The sequence below is a fragment of the Podarcis gaigeae genome (assembly GCF_964106915.1).
Source record: "Podarcis gaigeae genome assembly, chromosome: 3".
Taxonomy (NCBI): Eukaryota; Metazoa; Chordata; class Lepidosauria; order Squamata; family Lacertidae; genus Podarcis; species Podarcis gaigeae.
This window is the reverse complement of record NC_139680.1, coordinates 15,801,228-15,813,553: the sequence shown is the minus strand read 5'-3', so window position 1 is coordinate 15,813,553 and position 12,326 is coordinate 15,801,228. Positions and strand designations below refer to the sequence as shown.

General features: G+C 38.9%; 1 protein-coding gene and 1 long non-coding RNA gene across 5 annotated transcripts in view; one reads left to right on the top strand and one right to left on the bottom strand.

Moving 5' to 3' along the window:
• The window catches only part of MACROD2 (mono-ADP ribosylhydrolase 2), a 981,328-nt gene that overhangs the window by 894,927 nt on the left and 74,075 nt on the right, over window positions 1-12,326 (bottom strand). The window lies entirely within an intron of this gene.
• Window positions 1-12,326, top strand: part of LOC310840809 — a 603,259-nt gene that overhangs the window by 574,082 nt on the left and 16,851 nt on the right. The window lies entirely within an intron of this gene.

The window sequence follows — 12,326 nt, the reverse complement described above, 5'->3', positions numbered from 1 at the left end:
CTGTTTTGCACTATAGGATGAGTGAACGGTTTTCTAACTATTGAGAATTGTGAGCCTTCACATAAAGCATGGGAGGTCATCATTTTAGGAGCAAAAACCTGATTCCAAAAGTCTCATTAGCCACTGTTTGAACAAGGATGCTGGGTGGACTTTCGGTCTGATCCAGCAAGGCCCTCTTTATGGTTCTTGTTAGGTAGTTCTCATAGCCAAATGGAACACCAAGATTTAGTGGTGGTAAACCTATGAATACCCCTTGCTATTGGACAAACCAAAGGGGGCTCTCTGTTCTAGAATTTGACCAGAAGTCTGTTTTGTATTATGCCATCTCCTACTACACTGCTAAATTCATGAATAGGAGCTTTCTTCATGATGGAAATAGCAGACATATAGAGCTTGATCCTGATCAAGACCACATATTGGGGAAAGATAAAGCACTCATCTCCCCCTGGCCAGCATTGTCTCAACCCAGATTCAACCTCCTGCACACACTATTTAAAAACAAACAAGCTTTCACACACTTGTTAATTAGGCAACTAATGCCATCTCTCTTTTGGCTCTCACAAAGCCATGCTCCCGTGCAGAAGAAACTGTGCTCAAACATCCCATTTGTATCTGGTTTAAAATAAGTTAAAACACAATTGTGTTATCTGGAGAGCTCCAGAGCCAGCTGCCTGACCTATTGCCATGTTAACCAGAAGTCTCTTATTTGCATCCAAGGATTACTATCTGAGTCACCTTCCCAATTTATATATTACTGAAGTCTTTACTCAACCATTGGTAAATACACTATTTCAAAACCCGATGAAGTATTTGTACTTTGTATTCGTACTTTATATTATGCTAGAAAAACGTAATTGTTCTGACAATCTGTTCAAAGTGAGTTCCATCAACATACAAAAAAGTAGGTTGTGGCAGCACCTTAACATATGTGAAGTATGTTTGCATTTGCATTCAAGACATGATACATCTATCCTACCCTCACTTGGTTCCATACTAGGTAAGATTGAACATAGCATTGCCTATCTAGATTCTGAAAGCAGAGCCTTTACAGCGGTAGCCTGATATCTTTGGCAGGCTTTCCCCAAATAAATATATATGATTCCATCTTTGTCAGGGTGGGGTTCTTCTTTCTTTCTTTCTTTCTTTCTTTTGAAACAGATCTTTAAAATATATTTGTTTCTGCATTTTATTTTGGCTATTATGAGGTAGGCTTTAAAGGACTTTTTCTTGCTCCAGCTTTAGTCTTTTATTAGATTTTCTTACCCCCAAATGTGTTGGTTTTTAATTGTGCTTTGTAAGCTGCAAGGGGGTGGGGGCCCTGAAAGGTATAGCTTTTAAATAAATGAAAAAGCTCTCTCTTTTTCAAACCACATGCTAACTAAGCCATTCTTTTTCATTGTCCATTTTCTCCCTTTACCACTCTTGCCACTAGCAGCACATTCGGTCACACAATGTAGAAGCACATTTCCTCAATGGAGTAAGTGTCCAGGACCACATGACACCTCCATTACTCTGGCTGATTTATAGGTCTTACTTTGCTGACACGCCAAACTTTAAACTTAAAGAGTTTCCACTTCTAAGAGACCAGCTGCATATGCTTTCTTCTTCCACCCTTGTCTCACAAATTATGGACTATTTTATTTACACATATCAAGACCTTCAAATGCTTTTACATATTCTAAGTTCACCACAGCCATCTGGATTTTAGAGTTAAGTGTGGTTAAGTAATATTCCAATCTTTAATTCATTATATAACCAAAACTCAATGCATTTCAAAAGGATTCTCACTGATTACAGGGCTGCTAGTTAATACTTGAATTGCCTGATAGAAAAGGACAAGCAGTGCTAGTGTCAACCCCAAGTGGAATATTTTTATCAATTAAATGCAACATGATCTGTTCCAGACCATAGCTCAAATTGTGCAAGGGAAAGGCCTTGGATCAAATCCACAAAACCTACCCCAAGACTCCACCCCAAAATTTTGAGAACAATCCTTCCTCTCAAAACAGGGGCTAAGGAAACAATAATAAAAACTAAGGGGGGCAAGTTCCCTCAGAGGCTGCTTCATGCTTGCTTGAGGGACAAACAACACCCAATTGATGAGGCCATGCTATAGTAGTAAACTGATTCTGCAGTCTGGCATTAGCACCTATAGTGGCTTCTCGCTTTCAGGTTTTAAGCACTATAAACTTGAATCATGAGTAATTTTCTCACCCAACTGAACTGTGATTCAGTTTACAGTCTTCAAAAAAATTAAATAAATCAAGTCCCTTGTTTTCCTTGTACTGAAAAGGAAATATATTGCTATGCAAAGGACACTAGCAGTTGTGGTCTAACCCTGAATCAAACAGAAATAAAAGCACTGGAAAGAATAAAAGGTTAGGAAAAGTTATTTTTAAAAGTATTCAGGGCCATTCTATTTTTGAGACAGTGAGTGGCAAGGAAGGAAATGTATTCTGCTACACTGTGCTCCATAACAAAATTGGTGCCTTCCAGTAAGGGCTTCACATTCAGACATATACAAATTTGTATATTAGTATCCAGTGGCGTAGCGTGGGGGGTGCAGGGGGGCCGGCCGCACCGGGCGCAACATCTGGGGGGTAGGGTTAGGGGGCGCAAATCCACGGATTAGGGGGCGCAAATTACTTGACTTGCCCTGGGTGCTGACAACCCACGCTACGCCACTGTTAGTATCCAAGTCCAGCAGAGAACTGTTAAAGTTAGTGTCCAACCACTCTGTTTCTTAAAAGTTTTTCTTTACATTGCTAATGAAACTGTGACACATTTTAACATACTATTGTTGGACACCAACCCAATATCCAAGCAGTGTGACATTCCAGGAGTTCCAGACTCTTACCGAGGGTTCATGTTTCTTTTGGGGAATGAGGCACAGCAGAGACTGTGGAGCCTTTATGATATATGGTTTATTTACACATATATACAATCTGTGATGGAGGGGTTTACAGCTTCAACAACCCAAAAGCCGCAGCCTTAGATTCAAACAGAAATCAAACATTGGTCTTAAATGTTGCTCTGATGCTCTCTCCAACTTGCTGCTTTACTTCCAGCTCATATCACTGCAACTCAACTCCAAACTCTGGCTTCGTCCTTCTAATTAACATGAACTAAGGGAATGGCTCCACCCATTTGCAGTCTCACACAGAGCCTCTTAGCTTTGTTTCTATTAATGACCCATCACCTCAACACAGGAAGCTAGCCTGGCTTATATTTTAGCATTGCTGGATCCAGGGGTTAGAAGGGTCTCTTATACATCTTACTTCCTCCCCCTCCCCATTTTTTTTAACTCTTGTAAATTTGATAGAGCTTTCAGGAGCAGCTGCTCCAGAAATCATATCTGAACCATAGACCACCAGTTGGCATCCTTACTCTAGACAGGTAGCCAACCCGAACAAGGACTACAAAACACACAATGAAGAGGACTCAGCCACATCTCTTGCTGGTCCCTTGCTATATTCAGTAACTATGTTTAATAATAGCAATCTAAAAGCAGCAGCAACCACAAATTAGGGTCTCAATACTATGGGGAAAAAAACATCAATCCTTGATTCTGGTCAATACTAACTGGAATCTGGGGAAGGATAAGGGAATGCACACATGCACACACACCAAGACAGTCATGCTGAGGCATGGACTTCTCTGGATAATGAGGTCTCTCTGCTCATGCATGGATAAATAACCTCCCCTTTCTCTGCTCCCCTCTAAGATTTAATCGCAATCTGGGAGCAATAATCCCTCTCCTTTTGAGCCATTCCCCCTCTCACAGCTACTGCTTTATCTGATCATTCTATAGAAGTGTCAGGTAGTTCCAAGCAGTGAATCTCACACTTAAACAACAACAAATTAAAACCTAGTTCTCTTGCAGCTGGAAGAAAGCAGGGGTAATATTAAAATGATGCTATTCAAAATGTGAACATGAGAGCAAGCAGAAGCTAAAACCATTACACCAGGACTGCCATAGTCCATTATCTAAACAGTTCTGTTTTGCAAATAGTTGGAGAGCTCGTTGATCCACAAAATGAAATTAAATATGCAGAACACGGGTCCTGACATGCTCACTGCAAGAAAGTTTTTAGAAAATGTAGGTAGATGTAGATAAATGTAGAGGAACATTTTCTAAGCAGAGAAGGTAAAAACACCCAGCAGCAGCAACAACAACACACTAGTGGGTAGCCTGAAGGACTCCTCGACTGATAGAGCTTTCCTCCAAGGGGAAAGAATCCTGGAAAGCAAGGGAGGTGATGGGGGCAGGCAGAGAGAAACTAAGGTGGTCAGATCCTGACAAGGCTGAAAAGAAATGCTTTAACAGATCCTTAAAACAAAGGATGGAATCCTAGCAGAGGAAAGGAGGAACAAGGAAAACAAAAGGATTCATCATTGCTTTTGCAGGAACTGCAGCAGCAGATAACCTGCTGTGGAGTACTTTTTTTCCTGGGCTTATATAGTTGAATTCACTTAAGTTAAATGACATGACCCCACTATATTACAATTTTCCTTGATGGAGGAAACAATTGCATGTGAAGCAGCTTTAAGCTGGGTTGGTCAGGAAGAGACAACAATCATGAGCAAACTAGCACATTAGGTGTAGAAAGTATAATTAACAAAAGGCAACATGGAAGGCAAAAACTCTTATGGAAGGTGCAAAATGCAAATAAGGATTACAGAAAGACAACTGAACATTTTTGCACTGCAGACCTTTGAATTCGGAGTGAAGGAACCTTTGGCTCTCTAGATCTTGCTGAACTATAACTCCCATCCTTCCTTGCTGGAGCTGATGGGAATTGCACTTCAGCAAAAACTCGGGGGGGGGGGGGCAACGGTTTCCCCATACCTTCTCTAAATTAATCGAAAGGCATGTCAAAACAAGGTGCATCACTATTCCATCTAATTAGTGAGAGTATGGTAGGAAATGAGATAACTTTCTAAATCAATTATTCAGATATACCTACGACAGTACTGCATATAGATGTTCTTTTGATTTCTAAGGCAACCTACTAAGAAATAGCAGTAGGAAGGCCGTAGCTATACCAGCAGGCACTGCTGCTTTCACAGTTGCTTTCTGGAGTGCCAGGCATATTCAAAGCAAAAATAAACACAGTCTTCAAAGCAGCAGGAATCTCTGACATGTATTGTCACAGTCTGTTACTCAGGGAGACAACTTGGTCTTTGCCAGGTGATCCATTTGTTAAAAATCTTTCCACAGAAAAAGAGTTTCATACAAAAACTGAATAGTAAAAGTACTCCAGGGGCTTTTCTGTTTCTAAAAATGCACACACAGGGAAGTGATACACAAGATGTCAACTGTGGGTTATTCAGATCCCAAAGAGTAAGTTTACTATATGCTTGGATTTAGCCACAAGACACAACATGCTCACAAAAAATAAAGCAATAGTTACAAGTTGGTTCTGTGTCGTTTTCTCAAACACAGATTACAGTATGAAATATGACAGGCTATATTTATATCACAATCACACACCCACATACAGTGCAAACAAGAGTAAAAACACTTGTAGTTATCCCTTTAGATATGGTCACACCTAAAGATTAATACTAGTTATGGAATTATAACAATCTGTTCAAGCATTCTACTTTTAAGGCCTGTATGTGTTTTCCAGTATCTAGTACGCTTGGCAGATGTATGTTTTTGACTGAACAGGATCCATTACTGCCTTTTGTTTATTTAAGTAAACAGTTTGAAGGTATTGTGGCATGGTCAAATTTTAGGCAATTGTTTTGCAAAACCAAAGCCCAAAGCTTGGCTTCCTTATTTAATTATGTTCTCTGCCAGAAGGTGGACACTAAAATAGTAATCATTTGGTAATAATTAAGGAAGAAGAAAAAAGCAGCAGTATTATAAGGGCATTTAATATTGTGAAAGTATCAATCTTTAGAATTTGTTATAAAATGCTGATCTAATTAGGAATATAGACAGTGCCAACTTTAATCAGAACAACCTATTCTGTCTAAGAGAATCACTGATAATGGCAAGCAGCCTTTGATGTATTAGAAGACAAAATTCTTTGAATACCTGTCTAACTTGTTTTCTTGTTTGCCTAAGAAGAGCACAAGCAACACCAACATTTTGATCAAAGTTTGTAATTTTAGAATGGCCTTGCTAGTCAAGCCAATGGGAAATTTTGTTTTGCTACAGCTGGTTTTATTAGTGGATGGATAACTTTGGTTGTATTATGATGTATCTTAATATTTCATCATGAAATCTGCCTTCATGGTGTTTTAACTCCTAAAGGTGGCCTACGTATGTTCTAAATAAATGCCCTTACAGGGCTGTATCCAACAAAAAAGCAATTTGAATTTTCATCACAGCTACTGATATGTAAACAATAAGTACACATTTTCCTACAATGCAGAAGCTTGCCTCCATTGAGTGGCACTGCATTCAATTGACTCTTGGTCAGAGATTCCATACATAACCATTTTTTCTACATGGAATTAACATCCTTTCAGTACACTTAGCAACAGCAGGTGGTGAAGGGTGAGTGTTCACATAAGCTCACCTATGTCTATTTTCTATAGCAAATGCAGAAGCTGATATAGAAAAGTGGATCTTTCCATGGAAAATAGATGCAACTCATCTAACATTAAAATTTTTATGCATAGAAAGCAAGATCAGATGCATCCCTCCGTTTGGCAAGTGTTTGGCATTTTGAAAAGCTGCTAGATCCTCTTGATTTTCAAGTGCTAAAATCTCAAAGGTGAAGTTAACACTTGGCTGTTGATTAGAAGCCCTCCTCCAGTTCAGATTTTTTTAAAAAATGCAAAAAGTTTGTTTATTCGCCACCATCTTACCTAATGGAAAATAAAGTCCTATTGCCGAGAAACTGTTAGTCATTGAGGATTAATGATCTGAAGACTTTCTCATCCTCTTTCCCTATCAAATCCTCAGCTCAGCTCTTTGACTTGTTTGGGTAATTGCATTGTAAAGTGTAACCATTTTATTACATACAAGGAGAACTTTTCCCTCAAGGAGCAACTGCTCTGTGGTCATTTGACATAATAGAATCATGTTTTGTTTTCCCCCAAAACAGTGTTTTGTAGAGAATCAAGACTAGCAGTCTTTGCATACTTGGAAGGTGCCAATTCACTGAAGTAAGAGAGAAATGTCAAGATCAAAGAAAGAGTTTTCAGGGGAAGCAGTGGGGAGGAAGGTCTGAGTGATCAAAGAAGTGGTGTGATGCACACTGGAAGTAAAAGGGATCCCACCTCCTCATATTAATTGACTTGACAGGGGCATGTAAAACATACCCCATGAGTAAAACATAGAAGACTCATAAACTAACAAGGGATCCTCAGTTTCACTCTATCCAAGAATCCAGAAACAGGTCTGACTAGATTTGAAGATGTTTTGGTTTTAAGTTGCTTTCTGTTTTTTGTTTGCTTTCTTTGGCCAATGGAAAATAAATAAATAAAATAATTAAATAAAGATAGACAAGCTATTATTTTCCCACTCCTCTAAGTGTATTGAGAAATCAAAGCACAGATGTTCCAACCTTACTTTAAAATGTAGCTTATGCATGGCTATTTCATGCAAAGATATGAATGAATGCATGTTTCAACTGTCTGAATGCAATGCAGGTAAAGAGCACCCACAGTCAGATGTGCATTCCAACACATATTTGCAACATCCTATTTATATCATAGTTCCCAATTCAGCAGCTGATATAATGCACAGAAAACGTAAAGCATTATTCTCTTACAAACAAGCAGTATATAAATTTTGTTAAATAAAATATTGTTATATGGATGCAACCTGAATGCTGATTTGCTTCCCTGACAAAGAAGCTATTGATTGTAGATGTGTAGACACATTTGTCACATTTACTATTCCCTGCCCTTTCAAAAGGTTCTTTTCCTAGGCCAGAAGAAGCAGTCCAACACACCTAAATCTCCTAGCCTTTGAAGAACAGGCAAAGCTTCCATGTTAAAGTGGCAGTGTTCCTTTTTTTATCAGCGAAAAAGAATGCCAAAGTGGAATCAGAGTAATGGATGCAACAATGCTATGATAGTTCAGACTGGAGGAGTTGCATGCACAGCCATGACAGTGTTGCAAAACTCTTTCTAGTGGTACACTAAGTGCTCAATCTTGGCTGCCTCACTTGACCTTTAAAAGACTGAAACAGATGTTGCAATACTGTCATGTGGCCTTACCTGGCATAAGGCTCTGTACTTCAGAAAGTTTGGTGTCATCTGAAGTAAGAAGAACGATCTATGGTGAGCAAAAAACCCACCCTATTCTGGATTAAGAAGTGTACCTAAGTTTGGAGCCGTAGCCCAATAAAACTAAAAAATATACAGGAAGGTGACATGGAAGTAAAACTGTATTGGTGTGGTTTAGTGTTGGGGCATGCGCAGAGTGCCCATCCTAACGCCAGCGGAGTGTGCCAAAATAACAGAGAAACACCCATTATAGGAAGGGTCAGTTGCTTTACCCATAGTATAATGCAGTTTCAGTTACATACAGCTGTAGATACAGTCTTCCCAGCAGCATAGATTATTCTCTGGCCAAGGGCGGGAACCAAGAGCAAACTTGCCTTAAACAACAGCTGGACTAGGACTTGGGAGACCAGGGTTCAAATTCCCACTTGGCCATGAAATTCACTGGGTGACCTTGGGCCAGTCACTGCCTCTCAGTCCTACCTAACTCACAGGGTTGTTGTGGGGATCCAATGGGGGGTGGGGAGAGAAGCATGTATGCCACCTTAAGTTCACTGGCGAAAAGGTGGGATATAAATGAAATAAATACATAATCTGAACCATTAAAAAACCTGTAGCTTGTGCTGAGTCATTCTCACATTTAACAAGCTGCAGGTGCAGGACAAAACACACCCAAATTAATCAGCACATCAAAATTAACCCTTTCTTTTCCTTTTTCTCTGCATGCATAAATCCTTATACATTAACATGTGCTGTAGAGGTTAGATTGTTGGACTAAGACCTGGGAGAAAAAAGGGTTTGGATCCTCACTTGGGAGAACCATGTACATCACCACGAGCTCCTTTGAGGAAATGTGGAATATAAATAAAATAAATATTCCATTGGTGCAGGGGTAACTTCAACCATTCCAGTGGTGATGGTCCAGTACAGGCATCCCCAAACTCGGGCTCCAGATGTTTTGGGAAGACAACTCCCATCATCCATAGCTAACAGGACCAGTGGTCAGAGATGATGGGAATTGTAGTCCCAAAACATCTGGAGGGCCTAGTTTGGGGGTGCCTGGTCCAGCATATGGGCATGGTTGAAGTTAGCCTAATTACATCCATGGTCACTTCATAAATACCCTAACTTCCAACATGAAATGTGTGAGGAGTGTATTTAGCTCCCATCTGATCATGGGTGTCTATACCACCATTAGTTTTGTTATAATAAAGAATGATCTCTGGATTGGATTTCTGATTTGAGATGCAATTGCTGTATCATTACAAATTGAAGAAAGAATGCAGTCAAGTTACGGAAATAAATAATTTGTATTTTATGAAAACAGATGAAATATTGCTTTTTCACCCTCTATATTCCTTTCTCATGGGTGCATCAAAAGCACTTCTAAACATGATATTTTAACAGCATTAGGCAGGTTCAATTTAACGCCTATCACATTACATATATCAATTTTTTGTTCTTATCCCAACAGGTATAGATTTGACACCCCCCCCCAAAAAAAATAAAAGAATAAAACCACAGATTTTTCACTAAATTACATGGTACTTTACACCTGACTACCTGTAGTATGGAGTAGTAGAAGACTGACAGAAAGTATCATAAATTTTCTTTAGTGTTGAGGTACATATGACCCTTACCCCATGTCAACATGGTTGAGTCATAGCAAACAGGGTTTGACTTTGTTTATTTATTAAACAGTGTATAATAGATAACATACTAGTATCATTTGGATCACAAAAGAAAAATGGTTGTACTACAACTACCAAAGCCTTATAATTAGAAATCCATTCGGCTAATCAAACAACAGTTCTGGTTCATACGCCAATCTGTCACCAGGGAAATCATTATCTACTAACATTAAATATCAATATCTGTCAAATACAACAACTAACTCCATTTTTTGTGGCAACCAATATCTCCTGCAATGTTCAGTAAACAAAATTCTATCTACAACCCCTTTTGTTACTTTTTAATTGGATAGAGAAATCTGTTGCTTTTCCAACACACACTGTCCTTACACTACATTATGCAGTGGAACAAGTGATATAACACTTTGTTTTAGTAATAGCCATATCCTCAACCTACACCTTGTTCTGGCAAATAACCCACCTTTCAGCACACAGATGAACAGCAGGCACCTATGGAGTCTAAATAGTAAAGGCAACACAAGGGGAATCTGATGTAGCATTTTCAAAAACCTTTTAGTATTCTGTGGCAGTTGTGACCTGGTAAAATCTAATTATTTCTCTAGGGCCCTTTGGAATTGTTCAAGAAGATTTGTTACAGTTTCTAGCTGATGCATTAAGCACTTGGCTAAGCTTCTCAGACTAAGATAGCTGAATGTGCATTCTGCATATCTTTTATGAACTTTCCACTGCTACATGTAGAGGTATAACATGCACTACTACAACATGTTGATTTCAGTGAACTAAACTTCAGAGATTTAAAAAAAAAAATGGGGGAGAAAGGTTTTTGCAGAACAAAGAAATGCCTCAAATAACTACTGAACAATATTCTGCACTGAACTTCCATTAATCCAAAACACAGACATGTAATCTGTCTGCTCCTTTAAGCAAATGTATAATGACACTCTAGAAAAGACAAGGGTTAAATGTTTCCACCTTTTTTATCCCCCAGTTTCTTAGATTCCTAATGATTTCCATAGCCATGGAGCTTTAAATGACTAGATCTCTTGTGAACTTAATTAAGCTTGGCCTTTCTGTCTTCAGATCTCAACAAAAAGTGCAATCAATTAACAAAGGAGATCAGCACACAGTTCTTATGTGCTTACTGTGTGGGACATCTTTGGAAGAAAAGGCTAAGGAGTAAACCCTACACAAATCACAAGGAGAGTCCTTAAGGTGGGAGGGTGGTGTTTTGTATGCCTCCTTCCAGCAACTCCAAGCTGGTACCAAATGTATTGCTTGCCTTTGGACCACATGAGTGAGGCCAAGAGGCAGGTTGTGTCATCTGGGCAGCCCAGGACTTCCATACACAATGGCCTGGATTGTACCCCGGAGAGGTCACTCTGATAGCATCCAGTCTTGTTCTTGAGCACACTGTGCTCTACCACAGAAGTATAGAGATAAAGAAAATGGATCTAATGAAGAAAATGCAACTAAATGCTTGACATAGTCTACAACCTAATGGATTCAGAGGCAACTCATATACTGGAAGGAAACACAGACATTGGGAAATGCCAATTGGAGGAGCCAAACTCCAGTTAATAAACAACTAGTGAAAGACAGCTAAATTGCAATGTAAGATACCAAGTATATTCAAATATGCTTGTGAGATAGCACAAATAAATAAATGAGATAACAGACATGAGTATCTGCAATGGTTTATCTCCCTGCCCCCTGCCCCCCACCCCGGTTTCCTAACACACAATTTGTAATCTGCAGTCTCCTCATTCCAAGGAACAGTACTGGCTTCTAGGGTGTAAACATATAGTATTGATGCCTGCCACCACCAAAATAAGCTATGCGTAACACTGACACACATCTTATTACCACACATCTTATTACCAAATATAATTAAAATTAATGATTCACAATTCTTAAAACTAACTTTCTCCCAAAAATCTCTGAGGCAGTTTTCTACTTTTTTTTATAATAAGAACAAAAACAAAACAGCCTTGCAAGAAACTCCACCCCTTTGCTACAGATGAAGGTAAATACTGAATATTAACACTTCTAAATTATCTAGCCTTACCATTATGAGCATTAAAATAACACATTTGTTTTTTCATTAAAAATGTCTCCAAAAAGGGATTCTCACCAGAGGAGTTATTTAAAAGTTTTGCTGAGAACCCTCTAGTAGTAGTTTAATTATGATTGGTCCTCCAACTTTTAACTTAAAGCATTAGCTAGGTCCATGTGAGGATCAATTAATGAATGTATTGTCAATACATTTCACTGTGGCAATTCTCAACTATTTTGAGTGAAAACTGTAAAAGTTGCACAAATGTATTAAAGCCACATATCTGCATGTTGACGAAAAAATACTCGATTTGGAGATGACTGAAATATTTTTGGCACGTATCTAAAGCTGGTGAACTGTAATATAGCACAGCTCTGGTTTTGGCATGCAATCCTGGATTTTCCTTCTCCGGCGCCCTCTGGTGTCTGTAA